We start from the raw sequence: 14842 nt of genomic DNA, 5'->3' as shown, positions 1-14842 counted from the left end.
ACCCAGCACAGACACGATGGCGGCGGGTGGATGGCCGAGGGGGGCCCTGGGCGGGTAATCGGGCTTACCACCAGCTGCACTGAGCGCTTCTCTGAGGGGCACTTTGCACATGGCTCTCAGGCTCATTCCAGCAACCCTGGGAGCAAAGCACAAAGTCCTCCCACTTACAGAGGAGGAGACTGAGGCTCAAAAAGCACAGCCAGCACCGGAACCCTGGCTTCTGGGATTTCCAACAGGCCGTGCAACCCTGGCCCTGACCACTCTGGCCACCCAGATGACACCTGGCCTAGTCAAAGCCATTCTCCCTTTACAACTAGAACTGGCCATTTTCAGATTATCTAGAAAACAATGGAGCAAAGGGTCAGTCAGGGTCTCAACCACCAATGCCGGGGGAGCCTGTCCAGCCAAAGAGCCCCCATGAAGTCACTCATCTGCAGCTGGTCACTTGGGGTGAGATGGAGCAGAGAATGACTTCCCTGAAACAGAGTCCTGTTTAAACTGTCTGTTTGATTACTCTGTGGTGGGCTAATTCCTACTGACTGCAGGGCTGAGGAGAGAAGGCCATGAGCCAGGGGCACTGCTAGGCTGGCATGGGATGGGGCAGTGACGTCCTGCAGGCTGGGGACTGGCCAACCCTGCCCTCAGGTCGGGTCCTTGCTGCTGACCCTGCCTTCATCCTCCTGGTTTCCCAGCCCGGTGTTGTCGTACCTTCCCTGAGTGTGTCCCCAACTTCAGTTACTAGATACTTTAAGCCACGTCCAAGCGCCATCTAAATTATTGATGTATTGGTATTTAAATCACTTTGAACCAATCACTTTCTTTTTACTTAACCCAAGCAGTATCACCTGTGAAACCAAGGGTTTGGCATATTAATATTTTTTTCTAACTCACGTGAAAATAGTACGTAGTATTAAGATCTGAAATTCAGACCCTTGCACATGTCCTGACAGTCCGCAGTGTGAGAGGCCCTGGGCTGGGTGCAGGCCGGTACTGGGGAGGCTGGCCGAGGCTGAGGGGGCTGGCTGAGGGGGCCAGCCCGGGAAGTGTGGCCAGGGGGCGGTGGGGAAGTGGGAGGAGGCGGAGGTTTCCGGCAGGGTACAAGAGGGTCTGGTTTATGCCATGGGCTCAGACCAGGCTATTTCTTTCCTCTACGTGGGCTGGAGTTTGGGTCAGATATTCCTCCAGCTGCAGAGGAAGCCATCGCCCTGCAAATTCCTCCTGACAACAGGTCTACGCAGTGGGACGAGCACTGGAGGTGGAGCCCAAACATTGGGTCAGGGTTCTGTCTCCACCACTGTCTTACTGGGGGACGCTAGACCTTTCTGAACCTCAGTTTCTCTATCTGTACAGAATGAGCCAAAGGTTCCTCCTAGCTCTCAGTCTGACCGCAGCCCCCCAACCCTAATGAGGTACAGTGCTCCTGGTGACCCTTGGGCCTCAGACAGACACTCTAACCACCCATGAGGACCCTCCTGACCCATTCCTCTAACACCTGATCGGGGCCCTCCAGTGGTGTCTGGGGTGCGGAGGCTCCCCACAAGGCCATCCTATGTGACAGCTACAAAATTAGATAATCAGCTAATCACCAGCAAATTAGCATCCCATCTTAACACAGAACAAATATAGTATTTACGTAAAAGTTGTTAGGAGTTTCTCTCTTTTTAATTAGCAGAAATAAATGCAAAATGAATGGTAATTAGGCAGCTGATGGATTCGGGTAGTACAATTATGCCTGCAGCAGTGCCCTACGCCTTCAACACTGTGCTCCGAGGGAATCAGAGGAGCCTATTTATATAGTTTATTTATAAAACAAAGTTAGCAAGAACAGAGGGGTGAGGCCTGGGCACCGCTTGGGGAGAGGTCTCAGATGCAGTGTCAGGCCCTGGGAGGAGAGGGAGCTCCAGTGCCCAAGGAATGGGGAGGTGCTTAGTGTTGGGAGGTGAAGTACACCATCAAGGCCCCCATGTGTCTATTTCAGGCCCCGCATGTGTCGCTGACAATGGCCTCCCTGGCAGGAAGTCGGCTGAAGTGGTGTGGAGGGGCTGGGATCAGCTGTTCCCTGCACTCCTGTCTTTCTCTTTCCCTCTCCTGGTCCCCACTTCTCTCTTCTTTGCTGGCCCTGTTTCTTCACCCAGCACTTTTCTGTGCTGCACCCTGAGGCATATTCTTCTAGAATATTCTCCCTTTCCTCCGAGAAGTCAAGGGGAACCAGGTTTAGGAACAATTTACCCAAACACAATGAGATTAAGTTCCAGACCAGTGGAGCACCTAGTGGGAGCACAGAAGCAGGAGTCCTGAGAGGGTGCACCCTAGAGGAGATTTGGAGGATGGGTTTTGGAGGATGTGTAGGAGTTTTCTGAGAAGATGGGAGGTAGCAAAAGGCCCTACATGTGCAAAGGCAAGGAGGTAGCAAAGAACATCCTGTTACTGCAGGAAAGTGCATCAGGGGCATGGAGGCTGGAGACATAAGCAGGGCCTCATGGCAGAGGATCCTGGATGCCAGGCTAAGGGTGTAGACTGGGTCCTAGAAGCCGTGGAAAGGTCTGCATTGAGGGCGCAGGGCACCCTTCCCACTCACAGTTCTCTTCTTAGCTTCCCCTCCCCCACGCCCAGAGCCAGGTCGACAGGCCATTAGAGGCAGCTGGTCCAGCTCAGCAGCGCAAGCGTGGAGCAGGAGGGTAACCTGATTAGGAGGGACAGGAGGTGTGTCTGCGGGGGAGGGTGACTGCTCTGAGGGCGAAGGGAAGGGGGGACATGTGGGGCCACTCTTGGGTCTCCTGAGTGAGGGGCCAGTCTCCTGCCTCTTATTCTGGCCCCCACCCTGACTGCTGGGGAGGCTGCTCTGCCCGAGAGGCCCCACCCCTCTCTCAGGCCCCCAGTTCCACCACTGCCTTGTGCGGTGACCTTGAAGAGCCACACATTCTGGTCTCCAAAACAAAGGCTTCAATTAGGATGGGTGAAAGACCCACAGTCCCATCCCCATGCCCTATAGCTTTAAGGGTCTGGGACTGTTAAAACCCTTGTGACCTTTAAGGGTTTAGGTGAGGAGGGTGCTCTCCAGGTTGCCACAGTCCCCGCCACACTGTCGGGCCTTACTCCAGCCCAATTCACCGGCTCCTGCGACATGCTGCGAGCAGCTGAACTGAGACCCCTAGGTGATGATCACGTAGCTGGACAGAAAGCTCAGGGATGGGTAAAGGGGCAGCAAACGGGCTGGTAGGAAGAGGAACCTCCCCTGCACTCGGCCTGGAGCAGCCCTTCCCCCATCCCGTGACTGCCCTAGACTCAGGCTGCCGGTCTCTAAATTGGGAACAGTAATACCTGCCCGCCCAAGCCCTGGAGTCATTAGAAAGCTCAAACAAGCCCTTGCTCCCGGCAGAGATCTGAAAGGCAAAGCCCTGCCTGGCAGTTTAGCCAGGACTTTGAACGTGGAGGTTCCAAAGGACTTCACAAAGGGAAGTTTCCCATTCCCCAGGGGGACAGCTCTCTAACCTCTGGAACCACGCAGCCCCATCAAGGTGTAGAAATCTGAGCTGTTCTCTGCTGTCACTCTCAGGACCATGCTCTGAACTCGTAAGGAAGACAAAGATCACACCGTACCACTTCTCTCTGCTCTGTAAGTTGTGCTTCTACCTTTGGCCAAAATCAATAAAAATCTCCACTATGATTGTTTCACCAGCACAAGAGACTGAGGCCCCTTGCGATGACATTCCACCCTTGGCGGGCACTGGGGTTCTTCCTTTGTCACACTGCCTCAGCTCCATTGCAGGCAGCAGTGACATGTGGGGTGGGGTGGGCGGTGATGGGGGACAGTGCAAGCAGGGGCATAGGGGGCTGCGCAGAACTGCTCTAAGTGCCTCTCCAAAGACAAGCCCGGTGCTATTCATCAACTGGTTTTCAGGGCTGTGAGAAATCAATGGCATTTGTGCTGCAAACTCATCATTAGGACAGGAAAAACTCTGCAATGCAATTGATTTGTTTAAATATAATAACACAATTTAACAGAGAAACGTGGGGGTGGGGAAAGGACCTGGGCAAACAAAACAGGGCACAACAGTTCAGAGGACAGGAGAGGAACCAGCCTTGAAAAACCTTCCTACAGGGAGGCCCAACCTCAGCGCTACCCCCTCCACCCCAACCCCACCTCCCCCAAACCCTGGCATTGAGGAGGGCAGAGTGGGCATGTGCGAGGTGGCTCAGACCTGGTCTCAGAAATTCCCCTCAGCAGCCTGCAGATGGGCCCACAGGCCCACCTGGTCATTGCTGTGTGGTTCTTGGAGGTGACTTTGGCTCGATGGACATTGGCGCAAGCCAGCAAACTCTTATTAGGCGCCCACTGTGCTCCAGGCACCTTGAGGGGCTGTGGGAAAAACAATAAATCCTGGCCCCAGCTCTGAAGGCATTCCGTGGGGGTGGGGTGGGTGAAGCAGGTATGCAGGTGACAACAGGAGGCCAGGGAGGGCTGGCCTTCTGGGGGTTTTAGGAAATGTGGGAGAGAAGTGCTGGGACAGGAAAAAGGACAAAGAGGGGGAGAGTGAGGGGGCAGAAGTGGAGGGTCCAAAGAACTAGGAGGTGCCATTTTTATTTCATGGATATGGTACCCGACTGCCCTTACAATGATGATGATAGCTGACTTCATTGATGCTTAAAATGTTCAAGGACCCTGGGAACAATTAACATGTGCCATTTTATTGAAGCTCACCATCCTGTGAAGAAGGGACTATTATTACCCCCATTTCACAAATGACACCACTGAGGCTCAGAGAGGTTAAGTGATTGCCTGAGGTCACACAGCTAATAAGTGATGAAGCTAGGGTCAAACCCCAGTGCCTGTGCACTACCCACTGCATCTCCTGCCCTCATGTGGGCTTGGCCTCCCTGTCCGCTGGAGAGACAGATAGCTCCTGCCCTCCCCTCTGGGGGCTGGGAGATGCACCGGGCAGTTCAAGGAGGAGTCTGAGGAAATACATGGAGTGGCAGTGCTCAGACTGGAATCCTGGTCACAGTGGGCTTGATGCAGCAGCCCGGGTGAGGAAGGCAGTGGGGAAGGTCCTTGAAAAGCATGTCTGGGGGAAAGAGATGCCCAGGCAGGGAGAGAGGGCCAGGAGAGGCTCAGCTCTTGTCTGAGTGTGGGGATGACAGACTGGGGTCCTAGGGGAGGACTGGCAGCTTTGGGCAGCCAGCCTCACTGAGCTCAAGCGGGCCTTAATGTCAGCCTCAGAATTTGGACTTTATTTCTGGTGACAGTGGGGAGCTGGGGAGGGCAACAGAGGCCTGAGAAGGATTCAGTCATTGAGAGGCAAGAAGAGGGTGAGACCTGAATGCCAGCAGAGGCTGTGGGTACAAGGGGGACATAGAGCCAGAGATGGTTAAGAGGGTTGAACCGACCGTCAGATGTGGGGGTGAGGGAGATAGAGTCGCCAAGGGCAACTCGGGGGTCTCCCCAGCAGTTCTGCTGACTGCTGACTGAGTCAATATAAATTGACCAGGACCCCAAGGAGCAATGGGCCCCTCCCCCCAGGAAACCCCGACTTGGGGGAGGGCACTGATGGCCAGCAAGCCGCCACCAAGTCCACTCTGTTCCCCTGCTGACCTTTCTCCTTTGTCAGCAGTGCTGTCCATCAGTGCACCGGAAGGGCCAGCGCAATCTCTCCCGGCTGCCTGGGCCAGGGCTGGGGGCGGAGGCTCACTCCGCCTTCCCTCTTTTAAGAGTTTTCTAGAGAGTGTCTAGAGAGCAGGAGCAGAGGTGCAAACGGGGAGACTGAGGGCTAATGGGGGCAGCCCAGGACCCACAAGGCATGATGACCCATGCGCCTCCATCTGGCAGAGGGGAGAGTGAAGAGAAGCTGCGTGGGGATACTAAAGCCAGGCCTCAAGGGTGGGCAAGGATGATGGGGCTGAAAGGTGTGGGTGTGGGCACAGCCCAGAGTGCACCTGCCAGCCCCGCAGTCCAGGAGGGAATCGGGGGGCCCGTGGGCTTAAGAGTGGGGTGGAGGGCTTGGATGTAGACAGCATATCAACTGCCCTGAGAGGCTTCCAGCATGGGGAACTTTCAGTGCTAAAACCAGGACGGTCCCAGGCAAACCCGAACGGCGGTCACCCTGGCAAGGCTGAGTCTGAGTTCTCGTTTTCAGCTCTACCACTTTCAGACTGAGAGTGACCCTCTGTGCCTCGGTTTCCCCATCAGGAACATAGAACTTATAGGAGGACCTTGCGTATGATTGTCATGAAGATGAAATGATGTATGAAAAGTACTTAGCATCTGACACAGCGTCGATAGTAATCATTCAACAAACGGCAGGTGGCCGCTGTTACTGCCACCGAAGGCTACGAGGGCTGGCTGGCCTGCCCCGAGTGCTTGCTCTGTGCCAGACCCCGTGCTAAGCACTGTATGTATGTTGCTAATTTAATCTCACAATGCTTATGGGGTAGGGGCCATTATTACCCCATTTTCACATAGGGAAACCAAGGCATGGAGGGCATGAGCCACCCATCCCGCTTCTCACAGTGGGCAAGTTCAGAAACCACTTCCAATTTCATGGGGCTGATCCCACAGCCAGGGGCATGTAGGCCAATGTCAACACAATTCTGGTCACAGTGCCCCAGGGCAAGAACTGGGCAAACACAGGGGGTCAGGCCATCCTGGAGGTGCACGGGAATGGGCAGGGGGCCCCTGCTTTCAGGAAGACTGAGTCCCCAGTCCTCTGCCTGGGTCTTCAAGACCTTCCCCTCCTGGACCGAACATATCAACCCAATATATTAGGCTTCCAAGGTCTATTTACACAGCAAGAGAAAAGAAAGCCCCCGAGGCACTCATGCCTCTTACCAACCCAGGGGCCCAGCTCTCTGGATCCAGTGCTTTCTGCAACAACACTACGAGGTCAATCATGCTTCCCATTTCAGAGATGAGAATACAGAGGCTCAGAAATGTGCTAGGGACACACAGCCGGACTTAAACATATCTAACTCCAAAGTCTGGGCTCCTCTTGGCTGCTTGTTAACAGGATTTACACGCAGCATGAAGGCAGGGGGTCACAACTTTACATCTGTGTGGGGCATGGTACAGGACTCAAGGTAACTCTGAGGATGAGGGGCACAGTCTCCTTTCCCCCCCTTAGAGTCCAGGTAGCCCAGGAAAAACTCTAGTAGCTCAAGGGATGGGCCCAAGCACGTAGGGGTAGGGTGGCCAGCCCAGCAGGGTATTGCACCCAGGGAGAAAAGAGAGTGGGTGCTGGGGTTCAGGCAGGGGCCCATCGCCCCAATACCTGGGAGGGCAGGTAGGCCTTGCGGGAACCCCTCTTCCGTCTCAAGAGTCAAGCATACTATGCCATCGCCGCTCCAACCCCTGGGAAGTCCTCAGTACAAGGAACTACTCACAAAGCAATTAGCTTCCAGCACCCAGGAAAAAGGTCGCCAAGACAGGCAGGCAGGTGCTGGCTGGGCAGGGGCCCTGGGAAGCTGGGCCTGGTTATTTTTAGCGTCTTGATTCAAGAGGGAGGAGGGCCTTCTCCCCACCAGGTAAATGTCAGTATCACTGGCTGACCCAGCTAATTAAAGTAGCTGGAGCCAAGGAGAAAAGACAGTGACTGGGGCCTCTGAATTTGGGCTCCTCGCCCCCTAGGGCTCTTTTCCTCTACTTCCTCTTCTCAAGCTCTGGCCCTATCCATCTGCCTTGGGACCCTGAGCAGGAAACTGGCTCCATCTCAAAATGAGCTTGACCGGCGGCCTAGAATACTGGTCTTGAGTCCTGGCTCGGCTGTGTGACCCTGGCCAAGTCTCACGCCTCTCTTCACTGACTCTAGTTCCCCATCTAGAAAATGGGCCCCTGCTAACCCTCCCTGACAGTATGAGTGTGACAGGAGCCAGGGACACGAAGAGGCACTGCGTGAGGGTGGCTTGCCCTTCCTGCTGCAGGGAAACTGCTATATATTATTCCAGAAAAGTCTGGGCTTCCTGAGCGGGAACCCAGGCCAGCCCCCAGCTAACGGGGCCTGAGCTGGGCTGCTGTGCTAACGGGAGGGATTTGCACAATCGTGGGTACTGAGAGGCCAAGAGCCTGAGGCTGCCATGCCACCCTGCTGATAGGACAGGGTGACAGAGAGGACACTGCAGGTCAGTGGAGACACAGCGAACACCACTTGGCTGAGCCCAGAGAAGGCCGACACGCAGAGGGGCACCAGGCACCCACGGGGCCCAAAGCAGATCACAGAACTTGTACTACACGCAGGGCTCAAAGGGCCACCTCTTCTCTGTGGGACCCTGAGCCCACCCACAGCCTTGGGGAGCGGTACCTACTCCCCCACTTCTCCAGAAGCAGGAAGGAAAAGGGGAAGCCCACCCTAAACTCTCAGATCTGGGGTCTACTGGGGCGCTGGAACCATAACCCATAGGTGGGTCTGCCCCGGGGACCTGACCGTCCCCCCCATCCTGGGTCCTGACCCCCTGCCCCCTCCTGAGTCCTGGTTGGGGAGACTCCTGGAAGACCTTCGGAGTTTGAGGTCAACTCTCCCCAGCTGGAGAGAAGCCCTGTGTCCAGCAGCAGTATCCTGGGCCAGCTGCCCAACTCTGGAGGTGAGCCCAGGACCCTGGCACCCACTCACACCCTTTCCAAAGGCAGACTTTCCACTGAGGCACTGCCCTGCTGTGGCTCCCAGGTGCCTGAAGCTCCAGAGATCTCAGGGAAACTGAGGCACAGAAGTACAGCAGTGATCTGCTCAGGGACATTTAGCAAATTAGAAGCCAAGTGCATACTTCCTCCTCCTTCTGCTATTTGGCCTCTAGGGGGCATCTCCAACCTCATTTCTTTCACTGCCCAGTCTCAGCCTCACTGATCTGCCCCAAGTACGCTTGCCTCTGGGCCTTGCCCCAGATGGTCCCTTTGCTTGGAATGTTTTCAGTTCAAAGTCACATTCATTCTTCAGGATCCAGCGGGAGCTCCACCTCCTCCAGGAAGCCCTCCCTGCCCTATACTTGGAACAGCTAGACACTTGTTCTACGTATCGCAGATCCCCTTGGGAAACCAGGGGCCATCCATGCCCCTCCCAGACCGTAGGCAGCTGGGCAACTGGCTGTGGCTCGGTGAAGGGGGCTGAGGCGGGACATGGATGGCCCCTGGTTTCCCGAGTCCACTTTCCTTCCCCACCCTCTTGCATCTTGTCACCTTTCAAATTGGGCCCTGACTCAAGAGCATTCTCTCTGCTGTGGCCTCAGGCCTGCAACCTCCAGGCCTCAAGGGGCTCTTGGGGTAAACACTTAAGAGGAGAAGCCCTAATGGTAGCAGGCTTGGCAGGAGGTGGTGATTACAGGAGGTGGAATACAAACGAGGCTTAACGAGTCAGGTCAGGTCGGAGGGCTCTCTACGTAGTCCTCAGTTCCGGTCTCCGTGGGTCTCCAAAGACTCCCAGAACTTCCCTGACCCTACCCTCTGCGGACTCTGCCCCTCAGGGGTCAGTCCTGCCTTTCTGCAAACACTACATGCCCTGGGTCTCCACCACCCCTGCAGCTCTTGGGCCCCGTCAGCGTCCACACCCGCCGCGCATCCAAAGCGGTTTAGAGTGGCAGTGGAGCTCGGCTGAAAGCCTGGAGCACCAGGCTGGGCTGCATTGGGGTGGGCCCTCCTATCTCTGAGCCTCAGTTTCTCCATCTGTACCGCGAGGAATTGGGTCAGATAATTTCTAAAGACCCTTCCACCCACAGGCAGCCAGAATACTATGATTCAAATAAAGATGCGGCCCATGCAGCCCCACCCAGGGTCTACTCCCTCCCTAAGGTCACCAAGGCTTTGCACCTGGGACACAGGGCATGGGTGCGGCTGTCCTCAAACTCTAGAGCTCAGTGAGAGCCTGGTGAGCAAACACCAGCAGGAGGGAGAAGCACCCACAGTGGGTAACACCCAAGGAACCCTTCGTGGCGTCGTTTACCAATTCCGGGTCCTGGGAGAGCCCTGTTTGTGGCTGGGGTCAGGGGTCCCTGGGGTACATGTGCAGCCTCACACACCTACACAGGTGACCACACACAATCGGCAAGGATACCCTTGGACTCTGGGAGAGCCAGGGATGGGACCCAGACGTGCCCTCCCATGCCCGGAAAGATGCCTCCTGCCTGGACTGCTTACCTCCTATACCTGCCATGATACTGTGTGACCCTGGGCTGGTCTCTGGGCCTCTCTGTGCCCACCACACCACTGAACAGGTTCATCCATGTCTCCCTTCTAACTTCACCTCTGGGCTGAAATCAGGCCCACATCAGGCAAGGGTTCAGATGGTGGCAAGAGGGTGACACCTGGGCTTTACCCTGGGCAGCGTCAGATTTTAGTATTTCGGGAGACTGGCTTTTTCCCCTAGTAAAGAGCTCCATTCCCAGGCCCAGGAGAGGCCCGAGAGGTGCCTGGGGTGCTGAAGGGGGCCTGGTGGAGTCAGGGGTCTGGTCAACTGGAGTCGAGAAGTCCCCAGCCCTGCTCCTCCCTGCAGGTGACAGCCTAGTTCCCCCAGCCAGGCAGACAGTGTGGTCCCTAGGTTCGGGAAAGTCCCATATTAGGCAGAGGTGAGAAGGCCCCAGCTGGTCTGGGCTTTAACATCCAGCAAAGTCTGGACACAGTGAGAGGGTATCTTGCTGAGGGCATGACAACTGTCCCATAGGTCTGGGACTTTATAAAAAGCACTCAAAACCCCTTTGGTGGGTAAATGCACAGGGCACTGATATGACTCAAGGTATAGACTCTGGGCCTAGGCCTTGGGGTTTTCCAGCTCTGCCACTCCTCTCTGTGACTTCAGATTTGTGGCTTAACCTGTTTGTGCCTCCTTTCCTCATCGGTAGAGTGATGAGAATAGAACCTACTTCACTGAGTGATGAGGAATTCAGTGAAGTAAGCCACACAAATCTTCACAATAGAGCCTGGAACATGATGAGTGCTCCATGGCGTATGGATTGATGGTGGGCGGGCAGATGGAGGTGAGCGATGGAGCTGGCCCCAAGGGCTGTGGCCACACAAGGGAGTAACACGGTGGGACCGCCGTTTACAAAAGGATGTAGGGGACAGCAGGGATTGGAGCTAGGCCAGATCTGGGTTTCATCTGAGGCAATTCTAAACAGCTGTGATGAGAGCTCTGTGGGCAGGGACCTAGGGTGACGCTAACAGTCCCTGGCTAGCTCCTGGTTTGTGGTTTCGTGCTGCCAGCATGTGCCATCAGCTGTCAGTCAGCAGACTTCCAGGGTTACATGGTGCAAGGCAGGTTTGGGGCTGGCTGCAAAGACCTTGAATGCCAAGCCCAGCTTCCAGCAGGCCTGGCCACGGCCATACAGAGCTGGGATTCCAGGGTCCCCATGTGGCGTGCCTGTCAGTCTTCAGTGCCAGCTGAGAATGCACACCCCCGTCTCTCCGCCTGGAATGTGTTGCCTATAGCCCAGGCCCCTCCACCCCCAGCCTGCCCTGACCTTGCAACCCCTACCCCAGCCTGGAGCCCAAAATAGTCTACAGCCCACTGGTCATTCCTGCCTGAGGTGGGACACTCCCTAGGTCAGCAGGGTGGGGCTGCTGTTCTGGCAGACCCTCTAAGCAAGACTTTCTTTCAAGCCTCAGTCCTGCTGCAGACCTGCCTTGTGACCTTGGATAAGTCACTGCCCCTCTCTGAGCAGTTATTCACTGGTCTGTAAAACCAGATACCTAGAATAGGTCAGAGGTCACACACTGTAATGATCTCAAGGGCCTCAACAACTCAGTAAAGCTGGGAGTATTTCACTGTGCAGATGAGGAAACTCAGAGCACAGAGAGGTTAAGAAATGTTCCCAGGGTCACAGAGCTATCAGGGTACAGCTGGGATTCAGCGCAATTTTATCTGACACCATGACACGTGTTTTCCCCACTATATAAAACTATCTGGTAGGAACTTTTAAGTTTGCTGGCGGTCCATTCATTTCATCAGCCAGAGTGTGTTGAATGCTAGCTAATAAGGCTCCAGCACCATGCTCAGCACTGGCATTCAAAAGAATGTGCACTTGAGGAGCTGGGTGAGCACAGCTCCAGGCTGGGGCGGAGGGCACAGAGTCTCCAGTAGAGCATGCCAGGTGGATGCCATCAACGGATGAAGGCAGTGGGAGCTAAGAGGAGCAGCAATTCCCTGATGCTAGAGGAGGCAGGCAGGGGAGACTGCCTGGAGGAGGGGCCTGGACCCCTAGACAGAAGAGTAGAGATGTAGGGTCTTCCTGGGGTCTCTGTACAACTCGGTGCGGTGACTCAGGAATCCAACCAGAGAGGAAAAGTCATTCAACCACAGTTGGAAGCACATGCTGAGGCAGCTCCTGGGCGCCTCAAAGGCTGTGCCGCAGAGTTTGACCTTGATCCTGCAGAGAGCGGGGAGCCAAAAGGGGCTGTGGAGCAGTGGCAGATACTCTGTGAAGGCTGGGAGTGGAGAGCTGCCTTCAGCCCTGAACAGCGCCTTCTCCTTGGAACACCTCCTCCCCTGTGTGTGCATGTGAGCGCATCCCTGCGTGTGTGGGAGAACGCCATGTGTTGTGACAGCTTGTGCCTGTGTCTCTGTGCAGTGCGCCAACACAGAAGCTTGTGAACGTTTGTGAGTGCGTGTGGGCATGCAAGCTGTCTGTGTGCACATGTGTATGTTTGTAACACGCCTGAGTGGTGTCTGTGCACACGTGCATGATGCAAAGGAGCGTGCCTCTCCACATCGCTGCATGTCTCTGTGCACACACACCCATTCGCGTGTACGTGCGCGCCTCCACACACACGCACATCTGTCTACCCTCAGCATGCACGGACAGACTTACAAGCACATGTGTGTCTGTGTGCACAAGTATGCAGTGTACATGTGTTCATGGACATACGTATGACTGTGGGTTGGGAGAATCTTCTGGAACTTGTCCATGTATCTGTCCCTCTAAATGAGAATATCATGTCCGTGTGTAACTATGAGTATAATGCCACCCAAATCGTCTTCTTCTTCATGACAATCTTGGCCCTCTCAGAGACATTCTGGCTTACAATCTGGCCCACTTCTTCCAAGAAGCCTTCCTGATTGCAGACGCCCCATACTCACTCAGAACTCCATCATCCCACACCATGGCAGCTTTCCTACCCTCAGGCCACCCCCACACCCCCACCAGCCAACTGCAAATCCTGCCAACTTCCCTGCCTCTGTCTCCTGATTCTTACTCCCTGTCTGTGCCCATTGCTCCAGCCCTAGGTGAGGCCTCTGACCTCTCACTGGGCCCTTAGAACAGTCCACTAGTCTGCCTGCTTCCAGCTGGGGCCTCTCCATTGCAGCCACCCTTAATAGGCCACTACCTAACTTAGAACCCTCCATGGCTCCCCACTGCCCTTGAGATCTAATTCTCCAGCCTGGCATTTGTAGCCCTTTACAATCTTCCCATCCCCTTGCCAACCTCATCTCCCATCCTGCCAGGCTCTCCCATCCATCCCGGCTCCTGTCTCCCACAAATCTACTCATTTTGAGTCACCTGCCCCAGAAGTCCCCATCTAACCTATGAACCCTGTCTACCCCACTGCTTTGGGTTTTGCACGTCTGTTGTGTTCTCCCTGCTTCTCCCCCAGAGCACAGGATACAACACTCTGTCCACTCAGGGCCTGAAGTCAGGCATGATATACAGCAAGTGCTTAATATAAGCTTGGGAAAATGAACTGGGGAGGCAAAGGGGGAGAGAGGCAGTCAACATAACCGTCCTCTAGAAGGGGCCCTGGTGCCACCTCGGGGGCCCTGAAAGCCAGGTCTGCTTCATATCACATCACATCCACAAATAAGTCATGACACCAGGCAACAAGCAGCCACTGTCACCTTGTAAAGGCCTCTTCCTTTGACTTAAGTTGGGAAAGGACCCAGCACTTCTGAGGATATCCAAGATTGCTTTGATATCCTCCCCCAGTAGAAACCAACAGACGGGGGCAAGGCTGGGGCAGAAGAGTCCAGGGAGAGGGGCTAATACACTGGAGCCACACAGACCCAGAACTGATCCCCATGGGGGTTTAGGCAGGTGTGTGACCTTGGGCAAGTCACTTCCCAACCACAAACCTCGGTGTTCCTGCCTATACAATGGGGATGATAATAGCACCTGCCTCACAGAGTTGTGAAGATGATAAAGTTAATAACCATCCAGTACTTAGCACAGGGAATAGAGTTCTGTGCTCAAAATGTTAAAGGATGTCACATTATCATCCTCATGGACGAGATGAGAGAACTGAGGCTCCTAGCTGCAAAGGGACAAGGCTACCCAAGGCTACAGTGGGAGTTGCAACAGAATCAGAACAAAGGTCCAAGTCCAGGCCAGGGCACACCCCCTCCACTGTCTGGCTCCCTTTGACAGGAGGAAGCCAAGGAAGGAGTGAAAGCTGAGAAATAAATCCCTCCTCCTAATTCCTCAGTGAAGACAGCTTAGTTCCTGGCGCTCCGGACCGCGAAACAGCACCAGCCCCTCGGCTGGGACCCCTACCATCAGACACACAGTGCCCCCCAGCCCAGCCCACGATGCTTACCTGCTCAGGTCTCTGCCCACGACTAGGACTTGAGGGTGCTGAGAGCGTCAGGAAAAGGACGCAGGCTAAGGAGGCAGCGGCCCGGCAGCCCGGTGTGGCCAAAACACAGCCGCAAGTCCTACAGAGACAGGAAAGGGTGCAGTGAGCTCCGAGCCGGACCCTGTGGGTGGCCCCAGCCCCTTCACTGACCTCTGGGTCCCACCTTCCCATGACCCTCTGGTCATCTCCTGGAAAGCCAAGCTGGCCCACAGAAGTAGAGCCATTCTAGAAGCTGATGCTGCCTCCCAACCCCCAATAAAGGCCCATCTCCTAGTGCAGCAGAAGCCGGAGCCGCCCAGCGTG

General features: G+C 55.3%; 1 protein-coding gene across 4 annotated transcripts in view; it reads right to left on the bottom strand.

Moving 5' to 3' along the window:
- The window catches only part of ZMIZ1 (zinc finger MIZ-type containing 1), a 230669-nt gene that overhangs the window by 168306 nt on the left and 47521 nt on the right, over window positions 1-14842 (bottom strand). For all 4 annotated transcript variants that reach the window (XM_081075176.1, XM_081075173.1, XM_081075175.1 and 1 more), the window contains exon 2: window positions 14501-14618. The gene's annotated coding sequence lies outside the window, so the exon portion shown is untranslated. The remainder of the gene's footprint in view (window positions 1-14500; window positions 14619-14842) is intronic.

This window comes from Rhinolophus hipposideros (genome assembly GCF_964194185.1).
Source record: "Rhinolophus hipposideros genome assembly, chromosome: 15".
In the NCBI taxonomy this organism is placed as follows: Eukaryota; Metazoa; Chordata; class Mammalia; order Chiroptera; family Rhinolophidae; genus Rhinolophus; species Rhinolophus hipposideros.
Note: the sequence above shows the minus strand (reverse complement) of the source record. Positions and strands in the feature narration are given on the sequence as shown.